We start from the raw sequence: 14,623 nt of genomic DNA, 5'->3' as shown, positions 1-14,623 counted from the left end.
GGGGAGGGCACTTACTTAGTGGACCTGAAGTCCCCTAGAAACACCCTAAGGGTGCTCCATGTGAACCGACTTAACCCTCATTTTGAGAGGACTGAGGTCAACATGCTTCTGGTGACAGATGAGGGTGTGGAGGAGGAGAGTGAACCTCTCCCTGACCTCTCTGCCAAAAAAGGTGATGGGTCAGTGGAGGGTGTCAATCTCTCTGACTCCCTGACCTTGGACCAGTGAGTGGACTGCTAACAGTTACTGGAGCAGTACTTCTACCTGTTTTCCCTCACTCCAGGACTCACACACTTATGTGTCCATGCTATTGACATGGGAGACAGTGTCCCTGTAAAGAACAAAATTTACAGGTTGTCAGACATGGTAAAGGCCAGCATCAAGAAGGAAGTTGCCAAGATGCTGGCACTTGGGGTGATTGAGAAGTCAGCAATCCCTGGTCCAGCCCTGTAGTGCTGGTACCCAAGGCTGCCGCACCCGGTGCTAAGCCAGAACTTAGGTTTTGTGTGGACTACTGGGGTCTCAATTCTGTCACAAAGACAGACAATCACCCCATCCTCTGAGCTGATGAGCTCGTAGACAGGCTAGGCGCTGCCAAATTCCTCAGTGCTTTTAATCTCACATCATGGTACTGGCAGATTGCCTTGACTGAGGGACCCAAAGACAGATCCACTTTTTCCACTCCTAAGGGACATCACCAGTTCAGAGTAATGTCCTTTGGGTTGAAAAATTCCCCTGCTACCTTCCAACGGTTGGGTAACAGGGTCCTAGCTGGGAAGAATACACTCCTCGCTGCCTACCTAAATGACATTGCCATCTAAAGTTCTAGCTGGGAGGAACACCTGTTCCACTCCAAGAGGTGCTCCATCCCTGCAATAGGCAGGCCTGACAATCAAGGGCAGTAAGTGCCAGATTGGGCAGGGTTCTGTGGTGTCCTTGGGACACCTAGTAGGTGGTGGAAGGGTGCAGCCCCTCTAGGCCAAGATTGAGACTATCATGGCCTAGCAACCACCTAGGACCCAAACAGAAGAGAGAGCCATCCTGGGCCTCGCTGGATACTACTATAGGTTTGTTAAGGATTATGGCACCATAGTGGCCCCCTTAACAGAACTTACTTCCAAAAAGCAACTTAGCTATGTGAATTGGACAGAGGCTTGTCAGAAAGCCTTTGACTCTCTAAAGTAAGTCATGTGCATGGCACCTGTGCTCAGGGCCCCTGACTACTCCAAGGAGTTTATCGGGCAGACAGACGCTTCGGAGCATGGCATAGGGGTGGTTCTAGCACAGCTGAATGAGGAGGGCCTAGACCAACAAGCAGCCTTTATTAGCAGAAGGCTATTACCATGGGAACAAAGGTGGAGTGCCATTGAAACAGAAGTATTTGCTTTGGTCTGGACATTGAAAAAGCTGAGACCATACCTGTTTGGGACTCACTTCTGGGTTCAGACAAACCACAGGCCCCTCAGATGGCTCATGCAGATGAGGGGTGAAAATCCTAAACTCTTGAGGGGATAGACTTTACGGTGGAACATTGCCCAGGGACTGACCGCGCCAATGCTGATGGTCTCTACAGATTCTTCTTCCTTAGCGATGAGAGCATCCAAGGGGTTGAGTAGCTCTCCCCACTTTCAGCTGGGGGGACACATGTTAGACATGACAGCCTTAGGGTGGTCATCCCCCTACTATTTGTCTGCCTCCCTCCACGTTTCTGACACTGTTTTTGCTAGTTTTAGGACTCTGTGCACTTTACCACTGCTAACCAGTGCTAAAGTGCATATGCCCTCTCCCTTAAACATGGTAACATTAGTGAATTCCCAATTGGCGTATTTGATTTACCTGTAAGTCCCTAGTAAAGTGCACTACAGGTGTCCAGGGCCCGTACATTGAATGCTGCTAGTGGGCCTACAGCACTGGCTGTGCCACCCACATAAGTAGCCCCTTAACCATGTCTCATGCCTGCCATTGCAAGGCCTGTGTGTGCATTTTCATTGCCACTTTTACTTGGCATTTAAAATTACTTGCCAATCCCTAAACTCCCCTTGTTCTACACATAAGTCACCCCTAATGTAGGCCCTATGTAACTCATAGGGCAGGCTGCTATGTAGGTAAAAATAAGGACATGTACATGTGTGTTTTCTATGTCCTGGTAGTGGAAAACTCCTAAATTTGTTTTCCTCTACCGTAAGGCCTGCTCCTTTCATAGGATAGCATTAGGACAACTCTCATATACTGTTTGAGTGGTAGATTCTGATCACAAAGGGGTACTAGGTCATATTTACTATAGCCATGAGGATGATAAAAAATCCTGCTTTTTGGTGAGGTTGGATTTTATATTACTATTTTAGAAATGACACTTTTAGAAAGCGAGCATTTCTCTGCACTCTGTGCCTTACAGCCTGTCTCCAATCAATGCTGGGCTGGTGTACATCTCCCTTGTGCATTTCACCCAGACAACCACAAACACAGGGCACTCAGTCACCCCTGCACTCATCTGCATACTGAATAGGTCTTCCTGGGCTGGAATGGTGAAGGTCCTTACACTTACATTTGAAAGGCTAGTGACCTGCCCTCACACAATGGACTGCCAAACCCCATACTGGGACCCTGTCAGACAGACCTGTACTGAAAGGGGAACTTGTGCACTTCAAAACAACTCTTTGAAGTATCCCCCACTTCAAAGGCATTTTTGGGTATATAAACTGGGTCCCTGACTCCACCAACTCAGACACTTCTCGACCTGAACCTGCAAACTGTCAAGAGGAACTGCCTGGCTGCCCAAAGGAGTAATTCAGACTGCTTTGCTGGGAAGGACTGTTGCTCTGCTGTTGCCCTGCTGCCCTGCTGCCATGCTGACCTCTGACTTAACTGAGAAGTGCACTCCAAGGGCTTGGATTGAGCTTGCCTCCTGTTTTCTGAAGTCTCAGGGCCAAAAAGGCTTAATCTCTTCAGGAAACTCCTTGTGCACCGAAAATCTATGCATAACCTGCCAGAAAGGACACACATCCTGCCTTGCGATGAGAAAATCGCCACACAGCCGAACCAAAATGATGCAGCCTGATTTCCAGAGTGAAGGTTCGACGCAGCGCCTGCTTTTGCGGCAGAAAATTTGACGCACAGCCCTACCAGATTGACGCAGAGTTGAACCAGAATGATACAGCTGATTCCCTGAGTGGAAAAATAACGTAGCGTCTGCAGTGTGACAGAAAATTCAATGCATCACCATGCCGTATCGTCACAATGCTGGTGACTTCTTCCCACATATCCAGGAATTCCCTGCATCATCCCTGGGTGCCAAAAAGATCCCCACATCGCAGTGAGGAACCAAGACTGTACGCTGAAAAATGATGCAAAACCCCTTGCAGCATGGAAGGATATGACGCATCATCTGTGCCGCAATGGAAAATCCTATTTTTCCGGCATCTCCTCCTCTGCAGTCTCCGTGAATGTTATTTTTTATGCAAACCAGGTGATTTGTGTAATCAAGAGACAACTGTTGATTTCTAAGATTTAAGACTCTTTTTAATCTTGCAAAAGTGATATCTGTGCTTATTGAATCTTTATCATTTTGACCTTATTTTATTCAGATAAGTACTGTATATTTTTCTAGACCTGTGTGGTGTATTTATGTGGTATTTTCACTGTGTTACTGTATGATTTATCGTACAAATTCTTTACACATTGCCTTCTACGTTAAGACTGACTTTTCAGTGCCAAGCTACCAGAGGGTGGGCACAGGATAGTTTGGATTGTGTTTGACTTACCCTGACTAGGATTGTGGTCACCTATTTGGATAAGGGTGTATACCTCTGCCAATTAGAGACCCCTTTCCTGACAGGCCCAAACGCAACATGGACACAAATATTTCCACATGAAATTGATCCGTTTTCTGCAAAGTGGTTAGCTGTGTTTTTTGGACCCTACCTCAGCTGGCAGATAGGGAAACTTGGCAAATCTGCACATTTTTGAAAACTAAACACTTGTGTGGCTCTCACCTGGTGGTGCTACCCAGAATTCATTGCAAACCTCAAACTTACATAAAAAATACATTTACCTCACATTTCTGTGATGGAAAGTTCTGGAATCTGCACATAGCCATCAAAATCCTTCTGTCCACCATTCTTTTAAGTCTTCTAAGAAAAATGGTGCATCACTTGTGAGGCTGTTCCTAGTGCCAGTGACAAGAACTTATTCAAAAAGGGCAATGGGAACCCTTGTTTGGGGACTCCTGATGATATCTGTTGGATATGTTCCTGTCGCTGGCACTCGGCCCACCTGCACAAGTGGCACAACATTTTTATCAGTAGAAATGGGGCAAAGCTGGCTGGTACCAATTTTGTGGATTTCTGTGGATTCTGGAAGTTTCCATCACAGAAATGTAAGAAAAAGGTATGATTTTAGTTAACATTATACGTTAGCAGGGCATTGTGGGTAAGAAAGTTGTAAGGGATGGATGCAAAGCACACCACCCTAGACTCCCTCAGGTGTCTAATTTGTAGAACTGTCTGGTTCTGGTAGGTTTTTCCAGGTTGCAGCCTACCCAAGTCCAAAAAGTGCAGCTGTTTACCATTGCAAGTGGGATGATAATGGCAGTTAGCCAAACTCTCCTGACCCATTTGTGAACACAATACCCAAAATAATCAAATACCCCCTTGCTTGCCATTAGGATGAGATGTTTTAGTCCACAGGGGAGCAGAAATACTTTTTGCCTATTTTTGAGGGGATGAGGGCTTGGCCATGCCCATGTTGGGCAGCACCCACCCCAGCAAAAAAGTTATCCCTGGTTTCTAGTGGGCATTCTGCCCTGGTGGGGGAAGATGAGGATGTTTACCCCTATATGCCCACCTGGGGGCAGAATTTTTTTTCCCTGTTTTGGGGGTGGGGGCATGGCCATGCCCATGCTGGGCAGCCACCACAGTACAAATAAAAAAAAAGTAATGCCAGGTGTCTAGCGGGCTTTCACAGGCCCCCAAGAAGGCTGATGGGGATAATTGGCCCTATCCACCCCCAGTAGTGCAGAAAGACTGTTTCCCTATTTTGCAGGGGTGGGGCGTGCCCATGCCTATATTGGGCAGCCCCTACCAAAACGAATATTAAAAAAATAAGTAATCCCTGGTGTCCAGTGGGATTTCTGTCCCATGGGGGAATAAGAAGGGTAATTGGCCCCACCTGCACCCCAGGGTCAGAAAGACTGTTTCTATTTTTGAGGGTGGTGCATGGTGGGAAACCCCTACAAATAAAAACATATACTCCCTGGTAAAAATAAGGCTAATCTGCCCCAGGGGGCAGAAAACAGCCACAATAATCACCCCATTATGGGGAGCGGCCCTTGTCCAAAGGACCACTCTCCAACTTATATTTTCTATAATCGCTGGTGTCTAGTGGTATTCCTCCCCCAGGGGGCAGACTGGCCTACAAATAAGACCAATCTTCCCGGGAGGGTAGAAAACAGCCAAAATTAATTTCCAAATATTGGGAGTGGCGCTTGCCTAAGGGGCTGCTCCATGCTCCCAACAAAATGCCTGGTGTCTAGTGGGGTGGATACATTTAAACAAATTATAGTAATAAAAATGTAATTATTTATAACTAGCAGTAGACAAGATGAAATGTGACATGACTAAATATATAGAATGTTTCACGTTAACACAAAGCTTTTTGAAATTACATATTTGTACAGTGCATAGTGATAAGCATTTGTAAGGGGCAGGGTAATTTTGGTGCAAGCATTCATCAAGATAGTAGACATGACTAAATATATAGAATGTTTAAATTTTTGCACACACATTGGTTTCACATTTATTAGAAACAAGCTTTTGCCTTGTCAGGTGCAATTTCTACATTTCATTACATTTGTTTTATTCCAAAAATGTGTAATGCATATGTATATGATTTGAAAGTTTACGACAAATATTAAAGACACCTGTATGGACACATTTCAAATTTGGGACTAATGTCACTTTTCACGGAGATGTCCTTTAGCATAAAGGCAGGTTGTACCAAATTTGTAAATGAAAGAAAGTTATACAACTGCCTTTCTTTGAATATCTTAAATGATCACATTAGGCACTTATGCATTGCACTTTAGTAAAATATTGCATGTAAATGTGAACTAAAAATGCACGGGTCCAGGGATAATGTAAGCAGACCATCCAAAAGGTAACATGTAAAAGAAACACTTACCTTTGGTTCTGGTGATGACAGGGTTGATTATCTTCATGGTCAAGTTAAAGCAGCAGAGGGAGGACTTGGATGATTGTGTTCATGATGGAAAGGGAAGTGAAAAAAGAGGAGAATGTAAGTTTCAAGTTTATATCCTTTCCAAGCCGCCATCTCAGGTGTGGAGGTTTACCTGCCACAGTTACGTCGGCAGGAAGACACATCGTAAATGATTAACCCAGTGGAAAAACTGTCTGTACTCCCACTGACAGCTGCTTTTGACTATGGTGCCGTTGACGCAGGAGAAAGAATTCTGACGGAGATGGTGGCAGTCCCAGGGACTTCCATTCATCAACATGCCAGTATCTAAACAGAGTGGGAGGACTGCCTAATAGGTGGCAGGGAAACTGAGTGAAAAGCTACAGCAGGGCCAGATCCACTGAGATCTAAATCAGGCCTTTAGTCACAGGCGCAACAGGGCACTTGTGACAAAAGAGCTGTTTAGATTTGTTCTGCAGCATAGAGCCATGTATTCAAGTAATGGGTAGTATGTTTGCAAAATTTAAATTGCAGAAATTCTCAATATGTATTACTGTTGTAATATGGCACTCATAATTAAGAACTCTATTTGTGTTTAGTATTTCAAAGCCCATTAGGAGCATGTTCTCAAATATGGTGAAGGAGTTATGCCTCAACCAACTCTCAGTGTGGTCAACTCTGTGATGTTTATTTTTGGCATGCTTTGAGGGTGAGTTTTTTTGATGGAGCTTATATATTCACAAGACCCATCATAGGTGAGGTCTATCTATTCCTTGCCCCAAGGAAGATGTTATTGCTTGGTCAGTATTGAGGTGTTTGTGTATGGACTGGGAATCATCTGGTAGAGCTGGATAGCAAAGTGTAAAAGGTTTTACTGTGGCAGTTGTGGCAGGGGCTCTGATGGCACCCTCAGCTTAGTAATGATTATGTTATGTCTTAAATTAACAAACCTTTTTATCTTGGCTGAATGCTCTTCTGAGACCCTGGTATGTTTTTTTAACCTCTTTATTAGTTTCATTTTCAGCTTACAGAATGCACATACCATAGAACTGTATCCATTGTACTTAGTACAGTTGAGGACAGTATACAAGTGGGGTTTTTATTGTCACAACAATCATTATAACAATTATAACATGCACATGGTCAGCCAATTGCATCCTCTTCAGTAGGGCTATCGCCACTTGGGGTCTTTATTAATGCATGTTGTTTCCTTATGGCTCAGGGTTCCAGGGGGGCCCTCCTTACATGTCAACCATTCCAGTGGCCACAGGAGCTTTCCCCGCTTCTCATTCTGAGCCCATGTCCCAGGTTGTACTGAGTATTTTCTAAAGCTTCTAATCATCTTGCCCCGCAAGTCCGAGGGGACGTGCCTGCTCATCCTGCAGACCTCCTTCTGGAGGAGTGTTCCACCTCCGCCCTTGACCAGTATTCCACCTTGGCCCACCACCTAGCATAATTGAGCCCCATACTCCCTTTCCAATGTCTATCAATCAGTTACCTGGACAAGGCTAGGGAAAAATCCAGCAGTCTATTGACTTCTTAGGTGCAGATCAGGATAAGCTGACCAAAAGGCAGTCCTCTCATGTCAGTTCCAGATGTCGGACAAGTGTATCTCCTAACTGGCAGACGATTTGTGCCCAGTAAGATTGTATCACTGGGCAGGCCCAGACCATGTTTGAAAAGGTTGTGGTCAATGACCCTCACCTCGGGCAGGTTCATGGGTTGTCCCATAGATGTCTGTTATTCTCCCCGGGGATAAGTATGTTTGGTGTCATAGGTTGAAAGATGTAATCATTAATCTTGTGTTTTGGACTCTTTCTTGTTGAAGATCAGCATCCTTTCCCATTTGGAGTCTGTGATCTAGTGTCCAATATCCACCTCCAGCTCCCTTTTGCTTTAGGCAGCCTCCTCCAGACATTCCATTGAGTATCCAGTAAAGTCAGGTAATCAGATGGTCACTGTTCCCTAGTGATATAAGCAGGTGCAGAGGTCTGTAGTAGAGGTTTTCTGGATTTATTTCTTTAATGAAATTATTAATCATGATGTTGTAGCAGATATGTTAATTAAAATTATTAATGTGTGTTCATGCATTGAATAATAATAATAAGATGTAGAGGAAAATTATTGTAGAGAAATAATGTGCACGTTTGAAAATGTGCCCACAGAGAGTGGTAAACAACATTCATGAATTGTACTAAAAATGACTAAATTATATGTGAAATATTGAAAATGTGTAATAATAATGTAGTAATATGCCATATTGAGATGTATAACGTATGTTTTGCATTATATTGTAGAGTTAACTTAGCCGAAGTTGTGGCCTAGTTTTGCAGGCCTCATGCAGAAGATGAATAGTTGTGCAATGTAGAAAAGGTGATGCGTTGAACTGACCATGAACCACTTATGATAAAAAAATCTTCTAAGCTAGAATATTCTTCAATGAACCGATGGACAAGAGATGGGGGAATCAAATTTGTATCAAACCCGGTGAAAAGCAGATGAGATGTACTTTCCATGACTCGAACAGTAGAAACACTGACTGGAGAAGAATATGCAACATTTTCGATACCTGATGAGCCGGATAAAAAGGACATCGTACAGCGAACCAATCGACAATCTGAGAGCGACAAAATATTAGAAGTCATAGATTTGTAAAATAAAAGACATTGGCTAGCATCACAATTGGTGACTAATTGGCCAATTAGGTTTTGGGGGATTGGCTGGGTAACTTTAATATAATGTTGTGACAAAGGGGAAAAACTTCAAATCTAGGGGCAGAACAGATGGAGAGAATAGATGTTCGAGGTTAGGCGTGGACGTTCGAAGAGATTTGAGACTCTGTCATTGGACTCATGCTCTTGAGAGCCTGATGCATTGCTGATCGATTGATGACCTGAAGATGAAGACTTACTTTGTTGCTGATCCATACCGTGGATAGGTAGCTATGACAAAGTGACTGATTGACTTTTGAGCCTTTTCTTTCTAGGTACCAACTGCGCTGTTTTATAGTTTTTTTTTTTTTTAGCTAGAAGGTTTTTTCCCTAAAATTCATGTTCCAAACTGTTTTCGCATGAAGTCCCACATGCCAATGCTAATCCGGGTTAGGTAGGGTTCCTATTCTGAGACGTTGATGTGTACGGTGACAAATTATTGATGGACTGATTTGCTGAACTCTACTATTCATGTTAACACATTCTTCTGTATTGGCTTATGTTGAGGCATTAGAACACATGTTTTCTCAAGTACTGATTAGGTTATGTTATTGGTGGTCACTAATGAATTCATCTTGAGTGAACTGAATAAAGTTTGAATTAACCTTATGACTTCGAATTGTAACAAATAGGGAAATAAAATTGATAAAATGTATAACTGAGTTGTAGTTATTCATGAGATGTTGATGCTATTCACTGATGATTAATGCTTTGCTTATTGATTACTGATTGTGTATTGATTATTGATGGTCATCGATTACTACATAGCTAGGATACTCTATGCGAAGCAAAAGGTTCATCGACCTATACGTGTCCCTTTGTAAGTTTACTTACTAAGGACCAGGCGCGCTAGCAAGGCCCTCCAGCATTTCACCGTTTCGCAATTCGCAAACAATCGTGAAATAAGCTAAGGAGTGTAATGAGCGCAATACTTACAGTTTTGGCTGCTAAAAGGTCTCCTGGCAGACAACAAATTAATGGTGACTTCTTTTTGGCTGTACACATATACGTCACTACGTGCCGCTGTACAGCTGTTATCGCGTCTTCCTCCTGACGCATTACAGTTTGCCCAATAAGCCCAAAAAAGTGGTAACTCTCCGCGATTCCTTTTCGAAATCTCTACTCTCTCTAATCACTAATCTTGGCCAAATTGAAAATATAGCCCCTTTAGGTGTTTGAAAAACTATTTCTGTTTTCGCAGGACCAGAGAGAAAAAGTACTGTTACCAGCTAAATAAGTACACTGTAAGAAAGCAGATGAAAACAAAACAAACACCTCTTCCATGGCTAGTGGTAAGAGCCTCATTTCCACCGAAACCATGAAAGAGGTGCACCAATGTGTGGCCAAATTTGATGAGGAATGTTCAATAGTAGGTTTAGAGACACCCTCTGAACATGAGGATCCCAATCTGAACACTACAATCACCAGACATAAATGGTGCACAAACTATTTGCTTGGCAGCTTGTTACTAGTCAAAAAAATACATGCATTTTTCTGCCACCTTGAGGCCAACTCCCTAAAAAATCAACTATGTTTAAATTGGCTCACTACTGAATGGATATCCCAGAATCCTTATAGGTTTTAATGGCATCATCCAATTCTTTAAGTCACTGATCACCAAGGCAGCTATCATTTTGCATAGCTTACAAAGTGTTCTTATTTACCATATATATACACACCCCTTCATATTAATAAAGCACTGGTCAGTGCAATAGCAATTGAGTCTGGTTGTGCATAATATGAGTTTGGATGGATGCATAGTTTGAACACAAAACTTAGAGGTGAGCAACTCTTTCTGCCTGCAATGCTTTCAGGGAGAAACAAAATGCATGACTAAGTCTACTTCTGTACACCTGTCAAAAGGCACGTGTATATGCCATGAAAATCCCTAGAAATTCACTCTCAGACACTTTAAACATGCCTATTTCAAAGTGGAATTCTTTTCTATACAGTATCTATTGAATTAAGGCTGAAAAGTAATGATTAGAAGTAGAAAAAAGTGCCTCAAAATGTATTTTTTGCACCGCAAAATTTGAAAATCTGTGCCGCAGTCTCCTAGGGTTTACGGTCAATGACTAATAATTACTTTTAGATGGGATCCAATGTACAAATGCTACAGGAATATGATTGAAGTTTAAACAACTTTAATATGATGAATAGAAGTGTGTTTATTAGAGTAATACATTTGTAACACATTTCTATGAAGACTCCATCTTGGATAACATAGATGCTGTTCTGATGCTGTTTATTGACTCCTGTATTCACCCCTTTCCATCTGGTTCCCCTGTGCATATATTCTGGATGCAGCACACATAGAAAAAGGAGTAAACAAGGAGAAATAAAGTATTTATCTTCTTTGCGCCTCCCTTACGCCTCCCACAGGGAGGCGTAAGCTTTTGATGCACTCCCAGGTTTACAAATCCTTGTAAATCTTGGAATGTGTCAAAATACATGGGTGTTGCATGGGAACACCCACCACAACACCCATGAAACAGCTCTTTGACACCGAGTAAGGCAACCAGTGACTTGCATTGTTTTGCTTTACTCCATATCTACAGCTCCATGAAAAGCCATGCAAAGTGGCTTTGTGTGGCCTTGTAGATATGGCCTGCAGCCTGCGCCGTTAGTGCATCAAAACAAGTGACAGAGCGGTTGAGCAAGTCACTTGTAAATATGGCCCTTAGTTTGTACATCTCTGGATGGCAATAATATCAAAGATGCTGGATGCTTCCTTACAATGGGATAGTGCCTAGGTACTTGGACACCGATGTGTAGGCTTCTGCATTGCCAAGCATGTTCTTATTTGTGGTCATGCCATGGTATGTGTGCACTTTTCCTAATTTGTTATGCAAGAATTGGGTACATGGACCAATTGACATTGGGGGTGAGTCAGATTTTTAGATATTCCTACTAGGGTTGCAACTTGATTTTCTTATGATTTTGCTGCTCAACTGGGACTGTCTGATTTGACTACTCTGTATAACTGCATTTGAAACTTCATGATATTTATTCTGTACTACTTGATTTTTGAGAATCATCTGTAATAAAGTTGTTTACCTTTTCCCCTGATCCCTGATCTAGAACTCAGTAGATAAGTGGTCTTTTTGATGTCTTTTGTTTTCTGCTAAATTGGTGTTTCCATTTCCCTTCACAAAGAAAGCCAGTACCTCTTGTGGTCCAATTTTGGAATAAAGTTCACGTGTGGTAATGTTACCACAAGGGTATACAGAAAGTCCTTCAATCCTCAATAAAATCCTAAAGAAATATCTACAAAATTTGTGGTTGCCTTGGAACTCAGTTTTAGTGATGAATATTGACAAGTTTTTAGTCGCATCAAAGACAAAAGACGTCTGTAAATGTGATACAACTGTTCTAATAAATCATGTATCTGACAGTGGACATAAAGTCTCGATAACTAAATGAAGTACTGTAAAAAGTATTTTTCTTAGACACCACATTGAAAAAGGTGTAAGGGAAGTTTCAAAAGAAAGCTTTTCTGCAATTGTGAAAGTGAGCCCACCAACCTCCCAGAGGGAGGTTCGGATGTTTATTGGAATTGTTCAATACTGTGGTCAGCGGATTCCAAACTTTTCCTTAACTGCAAAGCTTTTAGTAAAGCTGACCCACAGTGACATGCAAGACCATTTGATAAATACTGTTCTGAAGCATTTAAAGAATTGAGAGAGAGTCTGAGTTGTGCACCAGCACTTTAATGCTAGAATGTACTTATTTTCTTGTTCTGTCACTAAAGAACTAGCTCCAATTACAACCCTGCTGTGCAGGACGGCACTTTGATCTGAGAACTACTGTCCCACACATCATCGCACCAGGAGGCACCAACCAGCAGTCCCTGTGGGGGGGAGGAGTAAAGTCTTCCCAAGCGCTCTTGGTGCTGATGACAACCCTGCTGCGTGGGATGAGTTTGGACTGTGCCCAGGAGCAGCCCAGAGCAAGGTCAGGCCTGTCCAGTGTCAGTCAGCACCAGGAAGAGGCAAAGCTACCCCTCCTTGGCTCCATGGTTGGACATTCCACGTTATCGGTGGTAAGAGTTCCAAATACAACTCAGGGTTTCCTTCTATTATCATATTTGTTTGCGCCCCTCTTTGGACTGTTTGCTGGGAAGACACCTGCTCCAAGATTCAAGGAGGATGGTCTGTGTTGCTACAAATAGACAAGGTTAGGATTCTAGCCCTAGATCTCTTAGCTGCCAGGAGGTTAGGACTGGTCATCAGCATGATAGTGGGCCCTCTTACAACCCTAGGGGTGAGTTGCACATGGTTGTTGCTGACTGTCGGGTGAGAACTTTAGCCTCCAGAACTTCTAATTACTAGGAGGTGGGGTACGCCTTTAAAGCACCAGTTGGGAGCCACCCAAGCTCGTCTACATTCTGTGGCCTGTCACACGCTTTGCTGCTAACAGTTGGCGCGGAGACCTTGCCCCCTTGAATTCAAAGTTGCTAGAAGGTGGGGCCTGGCATCTGCACCTGCTATCAGTGTGTTAGCTGGACACTATTTTTTATTTTTTTTATTTAACATTATATATTGTCATCTAAGGTAATTCTTTCTTGCTTTCTGTTCTTGTCTTTCCTTGTAAGTATGCTTTGCTCATGAACTGGTTCTAATGATTTTATTTAGTTCTGTGGGATCCATCAATTATTATTTGTAGGTTTGCACACCTCCTCCAGCTTGAATAGATATACTAAGTTAAATCCTTGCTGGTTGGCATTCAACTGCTTGCCTTCATAGCTGAAGGTGCTTGGGTTTGGTTTGTTGCTATACTCTTTGCCATTATTATTGCAATAATCTCCTGCTCTGATTACATTTTACTAGAATAGTGATATACACTATCTAATGGCTTTTAGTGAAACACTAGAAACACAACCTTGCCACAGTAGTGAAAAACAAGGCTAACAACAAATTGCCAAAGTTGGAAAAGGAGAAGAAGCAGCCAAGACATGCAGCTAAAAATTGCACTTGTGATGAGATAAATGTACTAATTGAAGGGTCCGAGGACATCTTAGCCACAAAAGTCAAAAACTGTTTTGATAATGCAAAAATATATATACATTTCAATATGATAAACATCACAGAATGGGCCCAACATATAAGCCAAAAGAAAAAGTATGGCTTTCCAGAATTTTTTTAACTTCAATCACAAAAGTATATTTCATCCGAAATATACAGGATTGTATGAAGTAATACGTCAAGTGAACCCAGTAACTTATAAACTAAAACTCCCTGGCTCCCTTTGTATTCATCCAGTTTTTCACACTTCACTCCTTAAACCTACTAACAATCATAGTTTAAGTCTCCCTGCACCTATCATGGTAAATGTAGATTGGGAGTACGAAGTACAAGCTATTTTGGATTCAAAGTACAGAGGATGCACTTTATGGTACTTGGTTTCTTGGAAAGGAGATGGACCTGAAAACAATTGTTGGGAACCTGTCACTAATATTCATGCTCCTCAATTATTCCGTTATTTTCATCATCACGATCCCCAAAAGTCGGGCCCTAGACCGCGCTTGGGATAGGGGGAGTACTGTCAGAATTACGGCAGTGCCCTGTCTATGGCCGGCTCCAACCAATGCGCTACGAGTTCGTCAACATACATGTTTGATGCATTTGTGCAGTGAGGCACATGAGGCTGCACCCAGAGCACGTTGGTGGTGGCATTGTCATTGCATGTGTTAGGGAGACTGGAGAATCAGTCGAGTATAT

This window comes from Pleurodeles waltl, chromosome 5 (assembly GCF_031143425.1).
Source record: "Pleurodeles waltl isolate 20211129_DDA chromosome 5, aPleWal1.hap1.20221129, whole genome shotgun sequence".
NCBI lineage: Eukaryota > Metazoa > Chordata > Amphibia > Caudata > Salamandridae > Pleurodeles > Pleurodeles waltl.
The sequence above is the reverse complement of the archived record's forward strand: the minus strand, read 5'-3'. Positions refer to the sequence as shown.